This window comes from Sturnira hondurensis, unplaced genomic scaffold, assembly GCF_014824575.4.
Source record: "Sturnira hondurensis isolate 20B ecotype Veracruz unplaced genomic scaffold, ASM1482457v3 Scaffold0000256, whole genome shotgun sequence".
NCBI classification, from domain to species: Eukaryota; Metazoa; Chordata; class Mammalia; order Chiroptera; family Phyllostomidae; genus Sturnira; species Sturnira hondurensis.
This window is the reverse complement of record NW_028072887.1, coordinates 7,114-29,338: the sequence shown is the minus strand read 5'-3', so window position 1 is coordinate 29,338 and position 22,225 is coordinate 7,114.

Here is a 22,225-nt window from a genome sequence, read left to right as displayed (position 1 = left end):
CAGTTTCCCAGACTAATAGGTTCTAGTCTTCCCATTGTGCTCAAAGACTCTTGACCCAGTGACTATGATTGTATTGCCCTAACCAGAGTACATTGGACAATAATTCACTTTAAATTCAGTTCAGCACTCAAACTGGACCAGTTTTCCTAAAATTGCAAGTTTCTTAAAAGAAGAGGCTGTTTGATATTTCTCTTTGCTTACTCAATACCTAGTATAATGAATGAATAAGTGAATTAATAAATAAATACTTAATACAATGTAAGGATAACTGTAAAAATAAATTTTAGACAGAACCATTATTTCACAAAAAAATCTGTGCAGACTTTCACTGTGTAAATCATGAACATAGAGATGGAGCTTGGCTAAAGGGTGCTTCAGAGAGGTTTTTGAACCATAACAGTCCTCCAAGACACAGTTTGAAACAGCTGGCCAATCTATTACATTTTGTACAAATGGCATCTTAATGGCATTTAATGTCACTTTAAGTGTTAATTCCTGAATGTGTATAGCAGTCCTCAAAGAACATTCCAGATATTAATTCTTGATTGAGATTTCAAATGCTGAGGGATTCAGCAAAGATGTATTTTTCTATGAATGGGCTCATCTCCTTTTAGTAAATTTCCTGTTAGCATATAGAACTGAGACATAATACCTTTTAAACAAGAACTATGGGCAGCCTATCTCTTCTTAACTAAGTACAAGGGGTCTTCATTCAGAACCTCTAAAAATGTAGTTCTCCCATTGGGTCTAAAGAATCCCGAAAAATTCAGCAGAGTGAAGAAGATTGGAGATGTCTTATTTTCTATGATTGGTTCCTGAAATTTTGCCTTGAATCTACCACATGTTCTCTAGTGGGCATACCCTTTTTACTCTAATTTCCTCAGCAATAGTAAACAAATTGTTAAGATTATGACTTTGGAACCAGATTCCCAGGGTTTGGTTTGAATCCTAGTTATACTACTTTCTATTTAGTCTCTAAACCATGGGCAGATTAATTAGGCTCTCCATGCCCATTTCGGCAACTACAAAAAAGAGGCTAATAATCATGACTTACCTTTCAGGGAAGTAATGAGGACTCAGTAAGTTAATATTTGTACGGCAATGCCTGGCACATGGGCTCTTCTATGCACCTCCTCCCAGGCTCCTGCCATTTCGTAAATAATTTTCCCTCTTTATCTGGACATAATAACCAACATAAGAACTCTGAATGAAAAAAATCAGCTACTGCATTCAGAAGTGACTGAAGGTAGAGAGGTGAAGCAAGTGGTGTCACACATGGACAGAAGAGAGGGCAACTTAGGGAACCTCTGGCAGCTCCCCTGCGGAGATGGCCAGGAATCCCTCCTTTCTCCCCAAAGGTTTTCATAATTTTTTTCATTTTGTAAGATAGTCACTGTGAAAAATGGGAAAACCTTCTGAAGAAACACTGAGGTTTCTATCTGAGAGCTTTGGGAAGCTCATATCCTTGTCTTGAGGAGGAATTAACTGGATTTAACAATAGGAATGAGAGGATATTACAAGTTCTTACTTCCCTAGAACCATATGTTTAAATTGTTAGTTTGACTTATAATTACAGTGAAAAATGCTCTTAGTTTACCTAATTGTCAAAACTTTGTGAAGAACATTTCATCAAGAAGTATTTTTAAAATATCTTTTTTATTAGCTCCCACTAGTTTCTTTTTTTTAATTACATTTTATTCATTATGCTATTACAGTTGTCCTGATTTGTCCCCCTTTGGTTCCCCTCAACCCAGCACCCCCAACTCCCTCAGGCAATTATTCATGTCCATGGGTCATGCATATAAGTTCTTTGGCTACTCCATTTTCTGTGTTGTACTTTACATCTCTATGGCTCTTGTGTAACTACCTATTTGTACTTCTTAATCCCTTCACCTCTTCACCCATTCTTCTCCGCCCACCTCCCATCTGGCAACCATAAAAACATTCTCCTTATCCATGATTCTGTCACTATTTTTCTTGTTTGCTTAGTTTGTGTTTTAGATTCAATTATTGATATATATATTTATTTATTTATTTATTATTTAATTATTCATAGTTTTGATGTTCTTCTTTAATAAATCCCTGTAACAGTTTATATAATAATAGTTTGGTGATAATGACCTCCTTTAGTTTTTTCTTTTCTGGGAAGCACTTTATCTGCCCTTCCATTAAATGATATCTTTGCTGCTAGGTAGACAAGTCTTGGCTGTAGGTCCCTACTTTTTATGACATTGAATATTTCTTGCCCATCCCTTCTAGCCTGAGGTTTCTTTTGAGAAATCAGCTGATGATAGTCTTATGAAAACTCCTCTGTAGGTAACTAACTTCTTTTCTCTTGCTGTTTTTAAGATTATCTCTTTATCTTTAACCTTTGGCATTTTAATTGTGATGTGTCCTGGATTGGGCCTCTTTGCATCCATCTTGTTCCCAAACAAGGGAACAACCTCTCTGTGCTTTCTGGACTTGCATGTTTATTTTCTTCACCAAATTAGGGAAGTTTTCTTTCACTATTTTTTCAAATAGATTTCTGATTTCTTGCTCTTTCTCTTTTCCTTCTGGCACCCCTATTATGCAAATGTTGGACCTCTTGAAGCTTCTTGAAGCCTCTTGAAGCAACCTCAGGTTGCTTATACTACCCTCATTTTTTTTATTCCTTTTTCTTCTTGTTCTGATTGGTTATTCGTTGCTTCTTTATATTCTAATTCATTCATTTGATTCTCAGCTTCATCCACTCTATTGCATTTCCCTGTAAATTGTTCTTTATTTCAATTAGTGTATCCTTTGTTTCTGAAAGGTCCTTTTATGCTATTGAGATCCTCACTAAGTTCCTTGAATATGCTTATAACTAGTGTTTTGAACTCTGCATCTGACAGATTGCTTATCTCCATTTCGTTTAGCTCTTTTTCTGGAGTTTTGATGTGTTCCTTCAAACATGTTTCTTTGTCTCCCATTTTGGCAGCCTCCTTGTGTTTGTTTCTATATATTAGGCAGAGCTGCTTTGACTCCATGTCTTGGTAGTGTGGCCTAATGTAGTAGGTGTCCTATAGAGTCCAGTGGCACAACCTCCCCCATCACCCAAGCTAGGAATGTGAGGTGTGCCATTTGGGTGGGCTAAGTACACCCTCTTCTTGTAGTTGAGCCCTGATTGCTGTCGGCAGATCAATAGGAGGGATTTTTTCAGGCCAGTCAGCTGCAAAGACTGGCTATAACCACTGATCACCAACCTCCACCCTCCATGGAGGATCAGCTATGCAGGGTCAGGGTGGTGGTGCTCCAACATGGTTTATAGTTGTTCTCTGGGTGCACTGGCCCTGAGGTTTCCCAGGTGATGCAGGCCAAGGTCAGCCCCGAGCTGTGTTTTGCTGGGGCACCCAGCCTGAACTGTAAAGTAATCTGAGATGGCTGCTACTGCCCGGCATGGGGCCCCTTGAGGTCAGCTGTTGCTTGTTTGAGAGGACTTAGGAAGTTGCGAAGCATGAGTCAAGATCAGCCATTCATATGGAAAAGGTGCTTGGGTGGGGCAGAGTTTCTGGGGATCTCCAAGGCAAGTCATACAGTGTTAGTCAGGTTGATGGAGTCTCAAATATGGCACCAGCTTGCCAGCTCTGTGCAGTAAGGGTTTAGAAAAGGAACAATGGCCTCTGCTCACCTTGATGCTAGACACTTCAGTATCTCCCTGTATACCACTGGTGCCTTTCAAGCTACTACCCTGGTTCTTGGGCTCAAGCTACTACCCTGGTTCTTGGGCTCAAAGGGACTGAGTCTGAGTAGGTGAGTCCAAGTGTGGATTCTTCAGAGGAACTGCTTGGGATTTCAGCAGTTTCTTCTACCAACTCAAACCTCCTTGATTTTTGCAGCCAGAGGTTGTGAGGACTTACCTTCCAGACACTAGAACCCTAGGCTCTTGGGCCTGGTGTGGGCCTGTGACTCCTTGCTCATTAGATATCACTTCTGAATTTTTATCCACCACCCATGGGTTTGGGGCCAGCCCATTCCGCATCTGTGCCCCTCCTATGAGTATGGATGGATGCACTTTCTTTAATTTTATCGTTGTCAGACTTCCATTCAACTTGATTCCTGATGGTTCTGAGTGATGATTGTTCTGTATTTTAGTTGTAACTTTGATGTGGTTATGCGAAGCATCAAGCCATGTCTGCCTACACAGCCGTCTTGACTGGAAGTCAAAATATCTTAGGCAGCAAAGTTTCTTAAACCCTTACCGAGAAGTAAAAGAGAAGCAGTGTTTATTTTATTTTTAACTTTCACAGAGATCTTGCTACTTCAGGAAACCACTCTTGCATGTGGTGTTAGTTGGATGCAATAGATGATATCTCTACATGTCATTAAGCCCCACCATTTTACTTTATAAAAATATTTTATTTTCTAAATTAATTTTTCTAGGCAGAATGTTACTGCTTGTTTTCTGAAGTTCTTTGCTCAATATCCACTTTACTCTCTCCTTGCCCCCAAATATTTTACTATTGTCTACTTGAACAGATAATAAAAAGAGATCTTTTTTTTTAAAGATTTTATTTATTTATTTATCTTTAGAGGGGAAGGAGAGAGGGAGAGAAACATCAATGTATGGTTGCCTTTTGTGCATCCCCTGCTGGGAGTTCCCTGCAGGGAACCGGCCTGCAACCCAGGCATGTGCCCTGGGAATTGAACCTCGATCCTCTGGTTCGCAGGCCCGCGCTCAATCCACTGAGCTACACCAGCCAGGGCATAAAAAGAGATCTTCATTAAATATATATTATATATGTGTATATACACATATATAGTCTCATCCAATTTTCATATGAATTTCATGTTTCCTAATTTACTTAATTTTATTTTTAAATATTTAGTATATGTACTTTCCATGTAATCATTTGCATAAGTTAACAATTATTGTGGGAAAATAGAGGGTCCATTCTGACAGACTGCATTCAGGGCCAGTCAGAACCCCACACAGATACATTCACTTCAACAAAAGGCTGTTTGGGAAGATTGCAGGGACATTAAATATAATTTTTTAAAATTACTTTGGCAGATTTTGATGTTGTACAGTAAGATTTTAGAAAACCAAAAATGTATTTTCATTGGCGTATTTTTGAAACAACAACATTTTTGTACCCTGACCTCTTGGCCCCTGGGTTGTAGGAAACACAAAAGGAATGGTCTTCAAGGTGATGAGAAGCAGCCCTCCTTGATTCCTGTTCGCCAGATGGGTCCAAGCAGGTGTGGGATGCAGAGTTGCCTTCTAATAATTCTATATTCTTCTTTTTTAAAATTTTATTTATTTATTTTTAGAAAGAGGGGAAGGAAAGGAGAAAGAGAGGGAGAGAAGCATCAGTGTTTGGTTGCCTTTTGTGTACCCCCAACTACAGATCTGGCCTGCAACCCAGGCATGTGCCCTGACTGGAAACTGAACCAGTGACCCTTTGGTTTGCAGGCTGGCACTCAATCCACTGAGTCACACTAGCCAGGGCTGATAATACTATAGTCTTGATTCATATCATGAGAATTTTAAAAACAACCTAGATTGAGGATCTCCTGACTTTGAGGATTAAGTAAATCTTATCCAAGCACAATATCCCTTAGCATGAGGAAAGTCTAGTGTTACCCCTACCTCAGAATTGTTCCTTCTTGTGGCTTTTTCTGGGGTTGAATTCCTACTTACACCCAACTTTAAATCCTTCAATCTTCTGTCCAACATCATGTAAAACAGAGCTTGATTACTTGATTTTTTACAAAATTCAGCCCCACAAAGGATATGTGATCATGGCAGGATATTACAAAGGCTAAGAGCTTTGAACTTGGGCTTTAGACAGCTCAGATTTTTCTAGGTCATTTAGCTGCAGGACATTTCACACTTGCCCTTCTCCTCAATCCCCAAGCCTTCCCCCCTGTAGCATGGCCAGCTCTTTCCTGCTTGCTCCGTCTCTCTCGGCCAAGTTCCCAATTATTTATTATTCAGAGTTTTTCAGGTCTCTGTGGTCCACTCAAGGTCTCATTCCATACCATTCCCTGAGCTCATTGAAGTATTTTGCTAAATAAGACATTTTACCTTTCAAAAAGAACTCTGGACCAGTAATCAAAACAATATCAGCACACACACATGCACAGATATTTCCTTTCTCTTCTTAGCAGTTGTTTTCTCTGCTCAGTGTCTTGGTTTCAGTAATTTCCAGTTGTTCATGAAGAAGAGTAGGCCACTTAACTTCACCTCCCAGCAACTACTTTCCCTGGGACTAATTACAATTTTTGTTTAGAGTTCTGATGTCTGGTGGAGAAACCATTTGGTATATTTTGTATTTCTGCCATAAGGGACCCCATGGATGAATTGGACACCACTTGGCTTTCTATAACCTTAAGTGTTAGGGGTGATGTTTTCTTTTTTTTAATTTAGATTTTCAAGGCTATTATCTCAGAGACTGCTTATTCAGAATAAAACTCATCAATTTTAACATGTCTCAGGCCCCTGCTAGCAAAGCACTACTTCCTGCTTTCCACCTCATCCCACACCACCGATTCAAGGCATCTTCTCAGATTTGATCTCCATGATCTACTGACTTGATCTTGTGTTTTCCCCATTCTTTCTTCCTGGATTTTGGCTCCAGGACCTGGTTTGCTCATGGCATGTTCCTTGAAATTTTTTTGTGTCCCAGCTTCCCTCCCTCATCACCCTTAGCCCTTTCTTCCCACTCATTGACAAACTTCATACCTGACTAGGTAGAAACCAAGATTAAATCCCCTTAGCTCACTGTCAAGTCCCATAGCATCTCTGACTCCCAGACTCTGGCCATGAGGAGAAGAGGCCTGAGGCAACCTGGGAGTTCTGAACCTCCAAGTAAATGCTAATGCATCATCTATAGCCTCAAGGCCAGGAGAGCTTGGCTTCTAATAGGTAAAACATATTTTTTGCAGAAAAATATGGCAAATGAACATGCTAAAGTAAATAACTTTTTCTACTCAGTTATACCTTTCCATTAAAGTATGACCATTAAAATTCTAAGCATAAGCATTTTTCTTAATCAGTAATTCTTATTTAAAATGAGGTAGTTTAACATAGTAATTATTCAACTTGGCTGTGTATCACAATTATATGTTGAGTTTGTAGTTAATCGATATTTATTTAATACCTCTTATGGGCCAAATCCTGTTCTAGACACTGGGGTTAGATCCATTTTCATTGCCCCTTCAACCCCAGGGAACACAGACAAAAAATACATAGTTAATACCATAATAAATAAGAAAATAAAGACTAATAAGTGCCTCTGAATAAGAAAATTAGGTGATATAATAATAGGAGAGTGGGGATGAAAATTGGAGAGATATTTACCTCCAATGGCCTCTAATGTGGGGTCAGTTGAGTATAATATAAATAATAAAATGGGGATGGCTGAGTGAAAAATCTGTGGGAAGAATAAGAAGAAACTGCAAGTTTGAAATCCCAGTGATAGTAGAGAGCTTGGCAGGTTAGAGAAACAGAAATAATAACTTTGTACTGGGATATAAGTTTGAAGATTAAAAAATTGGAAGATGAGTTAAGAGAGGTAGACAGGGTCCAGGCCTTGTAAAGCCTTGCAGGCCACAGTCACAGGAAAGATACTGAGTGTAATTATCAATGTAGATGGAAGCCATTGAGGATTTTTACCTAGGGGAGTACCAGGATCTGGCTTGTGCTTTAGAAAGACAGTAATGGGCTAATTAGCAAGACAGTAGAGGCAGGAACACCAGGTAGGAGGTTGTTTTAGATTCCAGATGAAAGCTATTAGTAAACTGGTCTAGGGTAAGTACCTAGGACTAGTAAGGTATAATAATAATACTGTAGAGTAATATCATTGAACTTGAGTGAGCAATAAAGATGTCTACATTGGCAAGCCCTTATATGGGGCTTACTATATTCCAAAACTGTTCTAGTTAATAAATATATACACTATTTTAATTTCTGTAACAGTCCTGTGGGTGAGGTAGATATGATTATTATCATACACATTTTAAAGATGAGGAAATTGTACCCCAGAAACTTTGAATAACTTGCCCAAGGTCACATAGTACGTGTGAGAATCAGAATTTGAACTCCAGTTCTGTGGTTCCACTATACTATGCTAAAAAGAAATGGTCAAGTAAGAATACATTTTATAAGTAAAACCTGGAATTACTGATGAATTGGATGTGGAATATGAGAGAAAGTGAGAAATCAAGGATGACTTCTAGTTTTTTGGCTTTAGCAACTGAGTATGAGGCTTGTACCAAATTTCTGAGAGAGGCAAGGCTTGGAGGACAAGTGACTTGCAGGGGAGAAAGTGTAATCATCAGGATTTTTTGATACATGTTAAGTTGAGATGCCTGTTAAACATTCAAGCGATGGTGTTCCATAGACAGGTGGATGTCAGAGGCCAAGGTGAGGGCTAGAGATATGGATTTGAGAGTCATCAGCATATAGATGGCAGTCTACGTTGTGGGAGTACATAAGGGTATGTCAGGAATAAGTGTAAATGTGGACCTTGAAGGCAGAGGACTGAGCCCCATCTGACTCTTCAGCAGGGGTCAGGCTGGGAAAGAAGAGCTGGCCGATGAGTCTAGGAAAAAGGAGTTCGTGTGGTGGCAGGGAGTCAGAAAGGGAGCAGGAGGCCGTGTCAGAGATACCTGAAGAAGACAGCGTTTCAGGAGCGGCCTGTCCAATGCAGCCAAGAGAATAGGAAAGATAAAGCACAGGGTTCCTCATTCATTCTGGAAGGGATGGGTCAGCTAAAAGAATGACAGCAACAGTTGTTTTTGTTTGTTTGTTGTGTTTGGAATGAGCAGGAAGGTAAGATGTAGAGACTGCATGGGCAGACATCTCTTTTGAGAAGTGTTCCTGCGATTGAGCTGACATGGGGAGAGTCATTCCTGGACAGAGACATAGTACAGAGAATCCTTTACAAAGAGGTGACATTAGAGCATGCTGGTGTACATGTACACAGATGATCACCTGGAAAGGGAGAAATCCACGGTGCAGGAGAAAGAAATAGGAAGGTACAAGTGAAATCTGCAAGCAGACAAGAAGAACGAACCTTGCGCAGAAACAGAACGCCTAGAAATTCAGAGGCCTAGAAGACAACCTAGGAAATTCAAGTCTCTAGGTCTAAGATGGAGGACTCAATGTGTGTTTTGATAAAACCTGTAGGTCATTCAGAGGCACAGCCAGGATTGAGAGTCACAGATACAGCATTTAGAGTGATAGTTGAAGCTTTTCAAATACTTAGGTCTAGTTCAGTGGAGTTTAATCTAAGCTTCCGCACTTTTATTCTCCCTAATTCTAAGAAAGTGTAAAGTGTAAAAAAATTAAATTAAATTAAAGTTATAAATCAGCTGGTGGGAATCTAAATAGAACTCCTTAAGTGTTTCCTTCCATTCTTAGATTCTATGACAGCTTGCTAACAGGTGACTCCAGACACCCCTGCTTAAAGTATCTGGTATATCCACCCCCCCTGGCGGGGCGGGAATTAAATTAACACATTAGTTTGTGTCCAACTGTGAGTCACCTACACTAGGATCAGAGACAAAAACTCCTCTGTGGTAGAGGGGTTTGAAGTAAAAAAAATAAATCCCTGCCTATGTCAGTATATAACTGTGCTAGCAGTTTTCTGATTATAAAAGTAGTAAATAATCACCTTATAGAAAATTAGAAAAATATAAGGAAGTAGAAATATTAGAATTACAGCAAGCAGATATATCTGCTGTTGTCATTTTAGTATTTTTATTTCCAGTCTTTTTTATTCTCTGTTGTACTTAATCAAATTAGGAAATCATAAAATATTACTTTATACAGTTTAATAGCTGGCTTTTTAATGTAACATGAAAACTATTTTCCCATGTTCCTCAATGTTCCTTAAAATAGGATTTAATGGCTGTGTAGTGATTTATAAAATGGATGCTGAGTACCATTAATTGAATCCCCTCTCTTGGCTATTAAGGTTGTTGACACTTTTTCATTATTGTGATGTTGTGATAAGCATCAGGTCCCTAAGCCTTTAAACACAAATATGTTAATGGAATATTTAAAATGTGATCTTTTAAAAAAAAGTTATGTAGATAGACAGGGTTTTTTCATATCCACTTAATTTAATCCCAGGGATGGCTCAGATGAGGGCAGCCCAGTTGGGGAAAAAGCACCCAAAGCAGTCCTAAGGAGCCACCATTCCTGTCCAGTCTAGAAGAGTGACGGGAGGGTCCATGGGCTGCTGAAACTACTTCAAGGATCTGCATTCTTGAGAAGACTTTACAATTCAGGCAATCTTGCTATTTTATCAAGGTACTGTGATAGATCTTTCAGTCACAAGTCAAGGATGTCCGAGGCAGACCGGCTTGAACAAAACAAAGAATGGTCACATAATTAGAAACAGAAGTGGAACAGGGGACAAGGGAACTAGTTCAGAGAGTTTTTTCTGTCATGCAGCTTTGCTCTCCACTACTTGGTTTCATTCTTAGGCAGGCTATTTCTAGACAGTGGTAAAACTGCTAACCAGGAGCTTCCAAGCTTGTACCCGTTGATCAGCTGTGCAAAGGTCAAATCTCTTTCCTCATAGTTCCACCCACACTCCTAGTCTGCAGGGAGGGATGTCATGGGCATAAGTTCACATCTTGGCCATTGTAGGGTGGAACATCACAACTGACAGTCCCATCAATGCCATGATTTGGCAAAGTTCTTTGATTTTAGTTATTTAAATGTTGGAATTGCTTGAATACTACTCAGAAAACTAAGTAGGTTGCTACTTAGATATTATCTTCCTTATTTTCCCTGTAGTCTTCTCCACCCTCCCCTCCCCTCCTCTCCTGTACTCTCCCCTCCCTGCCCCTCCCCTCTCTTCTCCTCCCCACTCTTTCTTTCCCAACTCTTTTCCTTCTTCCTTCTTGGCTGTCACTAAGCCTGGGCTCCTACTAAATGCTGGAGTTACAAAGATCCATAGAGTACCTCTCTGCCTTTGAGACATATTGTTGGAGGGAAGACAAACGTATACTAATTTATATAATAAAAATAATACACAGTAACTTTTAAAAAAATTAAAATATGCCCAGGCTGATATAGCTCAGTGGATTGAGCATGGGCCTAAGAACCATAGGGTCTAGGGTCGCCAGTTCGATTTCCAGTCAGGGCACATGCCTGGGTTGCAGGCTAGGTCCCCAGTAGGGGGTGTGGGAGAGGCAAGCGTACATTGATGTTTCCCTTTTTTTCTCCTTCCCTTCGCCTCTCTGAAAGTATTTAAATAAAACCTTCAAAAATAAAATAAAAATAAAAAATAGAGTCACCATGGTTTCGTTTATAAAATTTTATATATTTGTCAATGGAGTACCAAAAAGAGTACCTAACTGGCCTCTGTTTGGAGGAGGTAGGAAGATAAGAAGATGCCATTTGCACTGAGTCTTTTGAGACAAGCAGTGAGACAAATGGCAGAAGGAGCTGCCTGGATAAAGCTTAAAATGGCCTCAGGGAGCTGTCGGGATGTGTGTCAACCTGGAGCCTGGGTACATATGCCAAAAATTAAACTGAAAAAATTGGCCTCTCCTGTACGTGCAATTGTATAAGCTACCCATCTATCCAACACTTAGATATTAAGAGCTAACAGTGTTTGTTTTTGAAATTCATAAGCATCTAATCAAACCTCTAACCTCTTTAGCGATAGTCCTAGCCGACACTCCTTAGGTATCTGCAGTGCCCTGGAGCTGCAGCTCCTCCCAGTGCTTCCACCCTTTTTTATAGCATAAAATATCGTGGCCAAACAAACATGCCAAGTGGCGCTGCAAACAGACCTGAACCATGGAGAGAATATTTATGGCTTGCAAGCTTAGGCCCCTATTGAATTTGGAAGAAACTCCTTTGGAGTACAGAAAAATATATATGCATCCCATAAATTGAAGTGGTACCAGTCTCCAGGAACCTTTGATCAGCGCTTGTTGTCTTTCTGCTTGAGTCTTCACTATTGATGGGGGGGGGGGGGAGGGGGGGTGGGACTGAGCTTTTCTGCAATTTACATTTCCCAATAGTAATAGGCAGCTGAAGATTCCTCTTACCTTGGGTTTTGTTAGTATCTACAACCCGTAAAACAGCAGCGCTTTCAGCCTTCCAGCTCCTGTCAAGACATAAGCTTTCATCAGTTATGACCGGCTGCCGAGGGTAAAGGAAAATACCCTGTGTGAGGCAGTAAGTAGTCTGCGGGTTAGGGGGCCTGAATGCTCCGCATCGCCAGGGCCAGATCTGCACAGTTGTTAGCAACACCACACAGATTAGAAAAAGCCAATATGTCAAGAATTAATCTGCATAAATATGTTACTGTGCCTGGCTTTGATTTGTGTGGGAACTTGTAAGAAAACCCCAGATCTCAGAGAAGGCCAATGCATCAAGGTCTAATCTCCATGCATACTGTTAGAGAGATCAAAGAAGAAAAATGAGCCATGGGGCCAACATTAATTGTGCCCAGAGATAATTAGAACAAAGTGCTGTTAATTGTGTGTTGGTTTAATGTTATGTAGCTGCAGCCTTGCTTTTTTTTTTTTATTACAGAGAGTATAAATTTTGATGTCAGAAACTGAAAGCTGGCTGGCTTGATTAATTAAAAGGCCTCAGTTTGCTTAGTTACAGCTAATTAGGCATTTTAATCCTTACTCTACAAAGTATGATTAAGCCTAGTATGTCATTAATATAAGTGGAAATCCAAACCTCAGGTCTTGGCACCTCTGTGCATAGTGGCTATCAGAGTAGTTCTAGATGTGATGCTTCTACATAACTTACCGAGTGTCCTGAATGAAAATGATGAGCTTTGACTCAGAAAGCACTATGATTGATGAGCAGTCCCAGTTACAGAACTACGGCATTCTATAAACTCAAATAGCTTGTCAGAAGAAAATGTTACATGGCCTTGGAAAAGAAAAAATATATATAGTGACTCCAGTTTGGGGGCCAGAAAAGTGCCCTTGTGAAACAGATACTGCCTTTACATGCTGAGTCATCCTAATATTATAGTAATAAGTCTACGAAATGTTGGAAGAAATTCACTTACTCTGATTTCTGATGGTAGCCTTTTGAGGGTAAACTAATCCATTAGGATTCAAATCATCCCCAACCCATCACTACCTAGGAAGTGGGAAATACAGTTTCACTTTATAACCAGAGCCGAGTCACTGAAGTACTAGAATGGATCAGGGATGTTAAGATTTGGATGTGGGAAGAGAAATTACAAATACAAGCTGCTATGGGCACAAGAATATTGACAGTATTAGTTTTGGTAATTACTCCTCTTTCAGAACTATCTAAAATATGTCTTTGCTTTTCTTTGTAAATTTAACTTTCTGAACGTAAATGCCCTTGGTGAGCTGAACCGCATTTCTGGTTTTCTAATCAGTCACCCTGCGCCCAGGGCAGGCTCAACCTCTGTCGCCAACTTCAGTGTTTACAGGTAGGTATTCGGCTGCTGCAGTGGGGTGGAGCTCTTCTAGAATGCAAGTGTCCACTGCTTTAAAAAAAAGTTACAGCTTGTAAAACGTGCCTATTGTTTGTTTCGAAAGGACAGTATTTCAACGTAACAAAGAAAAGCAGAAATACTTTAAAAAATTTGACAAGGAACATTATCAGGGTGGATTTTTTTTCTGAAAGCAGAGGATTTTCTTTTAATTTTGTCAAATCCACAGGAGCTTTCTTAGAAACATGAAAAACACCATTTCCTGTGACATCATTATTGTTTTTTGCTTTGTATGTGCCTGGGGCCAAAGTCAAATTGGTTTTGGTAATCTCATAAAATACCAAAGTGATGATGAATTCATTTAGAGGAATCTGCCTCCCACTTATGTAGTAATTTGGGGAAGAAGCTCTGTATGGAACTCCAGCTTAAAAAGGGAAGCCACTACAGGCCAACAGCATATGATGGGCAAATAGTCCTAAGTCTATATGATAACACGGGTTACTCAGAAATCCAAATAATCAAAAATCTCCTTGCAGTCTAGTTCTATTGGAGAGAGACAAATAAAACATGCAGGGCCCTGGCCAGGGGGCTCAGTTGGCTGGAGCATTGTCCTGTGCACCAAAAGATTGAGGGTTTGATCCCCTGTCAGGGCACATGAGAGGGGCAACCAATAGATTTTTTCTCTCTCACTCACCCTCCCCTTCTCTGTCTCTAAATCAATGAAAACATGTCCCTTGGGTGAGGATTGAAAAAGAGAAGAAAGAAAACAGACAGATTTTCTCCCCTAAAAGCAGTGAGTGGGCATTTGCTGAGATGAGCGTAAATTCTGGAGCACAGGCCTAGTTTATGGCTTTGTCATAAACTAGTTCTCTGCCACGGGTTTTCTGCCTGACTGCCTGCAGATGCCCTCTGCTGCTGGTTGCTGGGCTTTGGGGGGGATCCTTACAGCAATCCTCCTGCACTCTCTTGGCAGGCAACAGCCCTATTTAACTTCTCTCTACAACTCTTTGGGCACCTGCTTCCAGCTGCTCCTGCACATAACCTACCTAGGTGAATCAGTTGTGTTGCACTGCAAACAAGTGCAAGTTGTTAGTCCCTCAAGCCAGACATTCATAAAGGGGCCCGCTCTTCTCTGGAAGTCTCACTTGCATTGTTGCATCGAGAAAAGCACAAAGAAAGTATCCATAGAAAATAAGAAATGAAGGGGGATCTGTTTTGGCGATATAGCAAAGCTAAGTTGTTATTACAGTCTACCAGAGACACTTTGGAAAGGGTCTTCCAAAGGCACTTTCACGTTCATTCAGGAGGCACCTATCAGGATGCTGAGGAATTGGAGAAAGACTTTGGAAGCTCCCCTGCCTCTCAGGTCATGGTGATTTCAGTTTTGGTAGTGAGCTTGTGTATCTCTGCCCCGGGGCTACTTTCATAGCAGACAGTACATACTAATCCTCTTTCCTGGGGAATAAGAAGTGATTCTCTCGCAGAACTCTGCATTGGCAGCCTGGAGCAGGTGATAATTGAAACTTGTGAAGGAATGGACTCTGTATATCCCCCAGAATGTGATTTTGTCATTTCCTCATTTTCTTTATCTGGGATGTAATTTCCAAAAGAAACCAAGTGTCTTGTCATCCCTCTCTAGAGTGTAGGCTCCTGGAATGCCAGGACAGGGAGTTACAGTTTCACCTGGAATTCCTACTGGACAGAGCTCACTGGGTTGAACTGTAGGCTTTGTTCAAATCTCCCAAGCGACAAACTCTGCGTGTTAACATGAAAGTTTGAAACAACAACAGGGGCCCTGCTGAAGTGGTGGCAAAACAAGGTATGCTAGTCACAGAACTCATCTGGTTCCCATTCTTCAGCTCCTTCTATTCTATTTTTCAGGGAACTGTGCTCTATCTGCCGAGGAAATAATTTTGTTATAAAATTATACTTTATTATTAATATTGATAAACCAGGAATGACAAAGACCAGGATAGACTCACCTATTTTGCATCATTTCCATTTTACATTTGTTCTGCTATCCATGTATAAATTAGCACATCTTATTTTTAAATCAGCACTGCTATGCAGTGCCATTTAATGACTTTTAAGCAAAATAACTAATCCATAGTTTGTCTTTTTTACTTTTTTAACACCCAGAACAAGAACTTTTCAAACCAATGCCAATGTAATCAACTTAAAAGTTTATAATTCTTATAGTTCTCCCATTTGATTTGTATGTCATAGCATATTTAATTTGCTTTAATTTGAGGATTGTCTCATGAAGCATATAACAAGAAACCACTTAAACAAATCTCAGTCCTCGGATAGAAGTAGCATGCCCCATGAGACTGAATTTTTTTATTGTGTGTGTAGGAAATGCCTGTTAATGTACTTCATCCATTTTGATCAAACCTGTGTAACTCTCACTTTTCAAAAATAAATCTTGGAATGATTTGGCCTCTTATATGAACTTCTGACGGTGATGAAACATTCATGAAGCGAAGCTCAGTTTTTACAGTCTTCATTTACTTGTCAACTTTTCAACACAGAGAAATTAGAAAAGAGACATTTTGGGGAGGTGGGAAGCAATGACTATTTGGTCAGTATCCACAGAAAGACAAATGGTTTCTTGAGGGCAACTCTGCCCTGCAGGGTGATTATGAATTCCGAAGACCAGCAAAACACTGTGATTACTCATTACCACTGTATTAAATCCAGGTGTTTCCCTGAAGACAGCTTTGGAAATGGTATCAGTTGCCTCTTTTCCTCTGGACGCCTTAGAAGGTCACCCAGCTTAGGTCTCTGCCAGCTCCTTTAGCAGAAGCAGACCTGGAAATTGATTATCAAACAACCTGATGGGCAATCTCATGGCCAGCCCCCTGCCCTTCCTCTGTGACTATGACATTAGCAATAACTCCCCATTTCATTCATTTTCTCTATTTTTAGCTCCCTTCCCCCACTCCAATAGTCATATTAAAATGCAAATCTTTTGGGACAACGAACACATAAATATGAATTTCCTGATAAAGGCAACTTGCTTTTACCTATTAGCTAGAAAAGTAAAGAGAACTTATCCTTTTTTGGTTCTGGATTTTTCTGAACTTTGAAAAGTTTCAAATACTGAGTCGGCATGGCAGAAATGAGCAGAGTTTGAACTCTTTAGTTCTGGGTTCAATGCTTCTCCTATCAATACCTTTGGGGAAGTTCATCAGCACTCTGAGCCTCATTTCCCAGTCTATATAATGGGAGTAAAAATACATATGCAAATGAATTAAANGCAGGCCAGTTTCCGGCAGAGGTCAGTTCCCTGCAGGGGATACACCAGAAGCAACCATACATTGATGTTTCCTTCCTCTCTCCTTCCCTTCCCCTCTAAAGATAAATAAAATATTTAAAAAAAAATAAAAAATAAAATAAAATAAATGCAAATCTTTTGGGACAACAAACACATAAATATGAATTTCCTGATAAAGGCAACTTGCTTTTACCTATTAGCTAGAAAAGTAAAGAGAACTTATCCTTTTTTTGGTTCTGGATTTTTCTGAACTTTGAAAAGTTTCAAATACTGAGTCGGCATGGCAGAAATGAGCAGAGTTTGAACTCTTTAGTTCTGGGTTCAATGCTTCTCCTATCAATACCTTTGGGGAAGTTCATCAGCACTCTGAGCCTCATTTCCCAGTCTATATAATGGGAGTAAAAATACATATGCAAATGAATTAAATGAAGAAGTAATGTTTTTTAATGCTAGCATAGGATGTGGCACAGTAAAAGACACTCCTTTTTCCTTTTTAACTGAAGAGCAGAAATGAAGGGTCATTCCCTGTAGGTAAGACTGAAGGAATTCTTTTCACCCAGGTTGTAGGAAATGTGACCTATTATGAATGTTAAATCCCTGAGGGCTGTGCTCTCTTAATGTCTCATGGGGAATCCAGGTTATGAGCTGTTACCTCCATCCATCCCCAAGTGCTTGGACATCCTCCTCTCTGCTCCTTAAGTGATTTTATTGCTGCTGATGATTGCTCAGTTCTCTTGTTCTATGTGTTCAACTGTCCTGTCTTTCTTCCAGGTTAACGAGTTGGCTTCAGATCATCCCCCACCTCCTCCTCCCGCCCCCATTCCTACAGGAGGGACAAATTGCCCTCCAGTGTTCCCTGCTTTAAGTGGGACTGTGGGAAGGCTTGTCAGCTAGCCTCTTTCCCAGGGCCCTGATTTTCTCAGGGGTGTGAGTGGGGGAGTACAACATTCAAGTGTTTCCTCTCTATGTGTGTATTGATATCCACTCAGAGAAGGTATTTCACATGTAAGTTACACTGAAGTTTCTATCATGGTCTAATCTTAGTTGCTAAAATGTGAGAGATTCTTTTTTCATGAGTAGTTATGCCTTCAGGGAAGATGGGGCAATGGGATGGTTTATGAGTGAACAGACACTCCTTTGGGCAAGTCCAGAGTAAGTCAGTAGGATGTTGTGCATTGGCACTATAAAATTCAGTTCAGAGCCTTTCCTATTTTATTTTTCCAGTTTTATCAAGATATAATTGACGTACAGTATTGGGTAAGTTCAAGGTATACTGATGATACTTTAACTTACATATATATCTTCAAATGATTACCACAGTAAGTTTAGTCACTACCCATCATCTTGTACAGATACAAAAATAAGAGTAAATTTTTTTTCTTGTGATGAGAACTCTTAGAATCTACTGTCTTTCCTATATAAGTATAGCAATGTTAACTACATTCACCATGTTATACAGTGTATCTTGACTATTTATATATCTTTTTTTCAATTTTTTATTTAATTATTTTTCAAGTACAGTTTTCTGTCTATTACTCCCCTCTCCCTCCCATTTCCACCCTTCTCACTTGTTGTCCATCTATCCTTTATATAGGTTCCTCTAAATCCCTCCCCTATTTCCCCTGAACTTCCCTCCCTTCTCCCCCCTGGTCACTGTCAGCCTGTTCTTTATTTCAGTGTCTTTGGTTATATTTTGCTTGCTTGTTTGTTTTGTTGTTTAGCTTCCTGTTAAAGGTGAGATCATATGGTATTTGTCCTTCAACACCTGGCTTATTTCACTCAGCATAATGCTTTCCAGTTCCATCCATGATGTTGCAAAAGGTAGGAGCTCCCTCTTTCTTTCTGCAGCATAAAATTCCACTGTGTATAGGTACCATAGTTTTTTGATTTATTTACTGACGGGCACCTAGGTTGCTTCCAACTCTTGGCTATTGTAAATTGTGCTGCTATGAACATTGGAGTGCATAGGTTCTTTGGGACTGGTGTTTTAGGGTTCTTAGGATCCAATCCTACCAGTGGAATTGCTGGGTCAAAAAGCAAGTCCAATTTTAGTTTTCTGTGAAAATTCCATACTGTTTTCCATAATGGTTGTATCAGTCTGAAATCCCACCAACAGTGGACCAGAGTTCCCTTTTCCCCACACCCTCTCCAACATTTGTTGTTTATTGCTTTGTTTATGATAGCCATTCTCACCAGTGTAAAGTGGTATCTCATTGTGGTTTTAATTTGCATCTCTCTGATAGCAAGCAATATTGAGCATCTCTTCATATGTCTCTGGATCCTCTGTATGTCCTCCTTGGAGAATTGTCTGTTCAAGTCCTTTCCCCATTTTTTAATTGGGTTAGTTGTCTTCTTAGAGTGAAGTCGTGTGAGTTCTTTGTATATTTTGGAGATTAAACCTTTGTCTGAGGTATCATTGGCAAATATGTTTTCCCATACAGTTGGTTGTCTTTTTATTTTAATGCTGTTTTCTTTAGCTGCGCAGAAGCTTTTTATTTTGATGAGATCCCATTTGTTTATTCTTTCCTTTATAGTCCTTGCTCTAGGGGACATATCAGTAAAAATGTTGCTGCGTGAAATATCTGAGATTTTCCTGCCAATGTTCTCCTCTAGGACTTTAATGGTGTCATGGCTTATATTTAAGTCTTTTATCCACCTTGAATTTATTTTGGTGTATGATGTAAGTTGGTGCTCGAGTTTCATTTTTTTGCATGTAGCTGTCCAGTTCTCCCAACACCATTTGTTGAAGAGGCTATCTTTACCCCATTTTATGATACTGCCCCCTTTGTCGAATATTAATTGACTGTAGAGAGTTGGGTTTATTTCTGGGTTCTCTATTCTGTTCCATTGGTCTATGTGCCTGTTTTTATGCCAGTACCAGGCTGTTTTGATTACAGTGGCCTTGTAATACAGTTTGATATCAGGTATTGTGATCCCTCCTACTTTGTTCTTCTTTCTTAACATTGCAGCTGCTATTCGGGGTCTTTTATGGTTCCATATAAATTTTTGAAGTGTTTGTTCTATGTCTGTGAAATATGCCATTGGTACTTTAATAGGTATTGCATCGAATCTGTAAATTGCTTTGGGTAGTATGGACATTTTGATGATGTTAATTCTTCCAATCCATGAACACGGTATATGTTTCCATTTATTTGTGTCTTCCTTGATTTCTTTCTTCAGTGTTGTATAGTTTGCTGCATACAGGTCTTTTACCTCCTTGGTTAGATTTATTCCCAGATATTTTATTTTTGACTATTTATATATCTTATAACTGGAAGTTTGTAACTTTTGACTACCTCAATCTAATTCCCTTTACCACAGTAACCATAAATCTGATCTCTCTCTCTGAGTTTGCTTTTATTTTGATTTGGATTATACATAAAAAATGGCCTCATGCTCTATTTGTCTGTGTCTGACTTACTTCACTTAATATGATGCCCTCAAGGTCCATCCATGTTGTTGTAAATGGCTGGCTAATATTACACCCTTCTATTATAAAGTTTGAGAATCTCTTAGTTCAATTAAATGGATTAGTATTATCAAATTATTACAAAGTAGCAAGGCATCATAACTGAAGATCAGCAGAGTCTTTGAATTATATTTTCATCTTTAAGATAACACAGCTCAGCCAGGTTTGCTGAACTCTTTACTTGTTCTTCCTTAGGAGTACCCATACTCATTGGCAAGCAGAAGCCACTTTGTCCTTTTAGGCAGGGGTAGAAAGGCACCTAGGAATTTGTGTATACTTGATTACTTTGGCCTGGTGAACTTTGCTAATAAATGCAGCAGGGCAGCATGTAAGTCTGATTTTGCTTGATGTAGCTGAATCCCTGACTGGTCATGTCATCCATTGGAAATTAAGGTCAATTGGTTTCCCTAATGAATTATTTTAATCAAGCTTTTGTCCATATTACTTTAAACTCTGTTATTTCCCATCCATCTTTAAAACACTTTATTATCGTTATACCCAGAAGTTTCAGATCTAAAATATGCCTGGATTTCAGAAAATGTGGGTTCATGTTAATCAGAGATACCAAATAAATACCAACATGACACCAAAATGCAAAACATTTTTAAATTTTAAATAAATGATTTTTAATGGTTTATTTATTATTTATTTTTTAGAGATTTTATTTATTTAGTTTTAGAGAGAGGAGAAGGAAAGGAGAAAGAGAGGGAGAGAAACATTGATGTGTGGTTGCACTCCATTCTGGGGACCTGGCCTGCAACCCAGGCATGTGCCCTGACTGGGAATCAAACTGGCAATGCTTTGGTTGGCAGGCCCACACTCAATCCACTGAGCTACACCAGCCAAGGCTAAATAAGTGATTTTTGAACTGTGGACCCACAGCATCAACATCACCTGGGAACTTGTTAGAAATGGAAAGTCTCAGGCCTCACCTCAGACCCACTGAATCAGAAGCCCTGGAGAGTGTGAGCAGAGATTGTCTGTTTAACAGGACTGCTGAGTGATTCTGATGCAGGGGGAAGTTTGAGAGTCACTGATGTAAATTATTATACTGAATGACCTCGTATAAAAATGTTTTCAGGTTTAATATTTATTGAAAAGCCTAAATTCAGTTTGATAATAATGACTAAGCATTTTGCTTTTCTGCTTCATCAACTAATATTTGCTTATTGAAATCTATTTTTAAACACCATTGGATATTCAGATTGCCAAATGTGCGTGAGCATGTCTAACGTAAATTGTTGGCTTCCAGAATTAGCAGGGTACCATAACATAACCATTTGAAATAAATCCAGCAGGTACTGTTTGAATTGGTGTTTGCCTCTTCAGTTGGAATCTTATAGGATGCTCAAATATGTTGGGCTGAAGGAGGAAGATTGTAATGGATTACAACAGTGGTCAATGATCACAGAACAGCTAAAGTTCCTTTAATCAATAATCGTTTGTTTAATCAGAAATGTTTTTGTACACTTTGCTGGGTAATGGCAGAAATGTGAGTCAGGGGGTTCTTGATTGCAGGTAACAACAAGAAGTTCAAATTAGCTTAAGGAGATAATGGAATTCACTGACTGAGTGAATGAAATGATTAGTAAGTCTCAGGCATTGCTGGGTCCAGGTCTCAGACAGTGTCACCAGGAGTCATCTCACTGTATTCTCAGCTATGCTGCTTTTTGGATTATTTCATTCTCAGGATCTGTCAGATGGTAATAAGTACCATCTGCAGCAGCAGGTCTCTGTGGTATGGGTCTAGCAACCCCAGTAGATGGAATGTCATTCCAGCTACTGTCTCAGGGATTACTCACATTGGAGAAGTTTGGAACCCAGTGGACTAGCAGGAATTGCCCAGCATGAGCCGTTGCATAACTATGGACCAGGGAGGTGGGGTCAGCTGTCCCTAAAACTATAAAGACCATGAATGAGTAAGGAGTTATCAACCAAAGGAAAATCAGAGCAAGATGCCAGAGGATGGTAGAATGGTGCAAGGCAGGTAAAAACAGCAGAAATGCTGCACTCAAAGGCAATTGAGAAAGTATATGTATACTCTCTAATATGTGT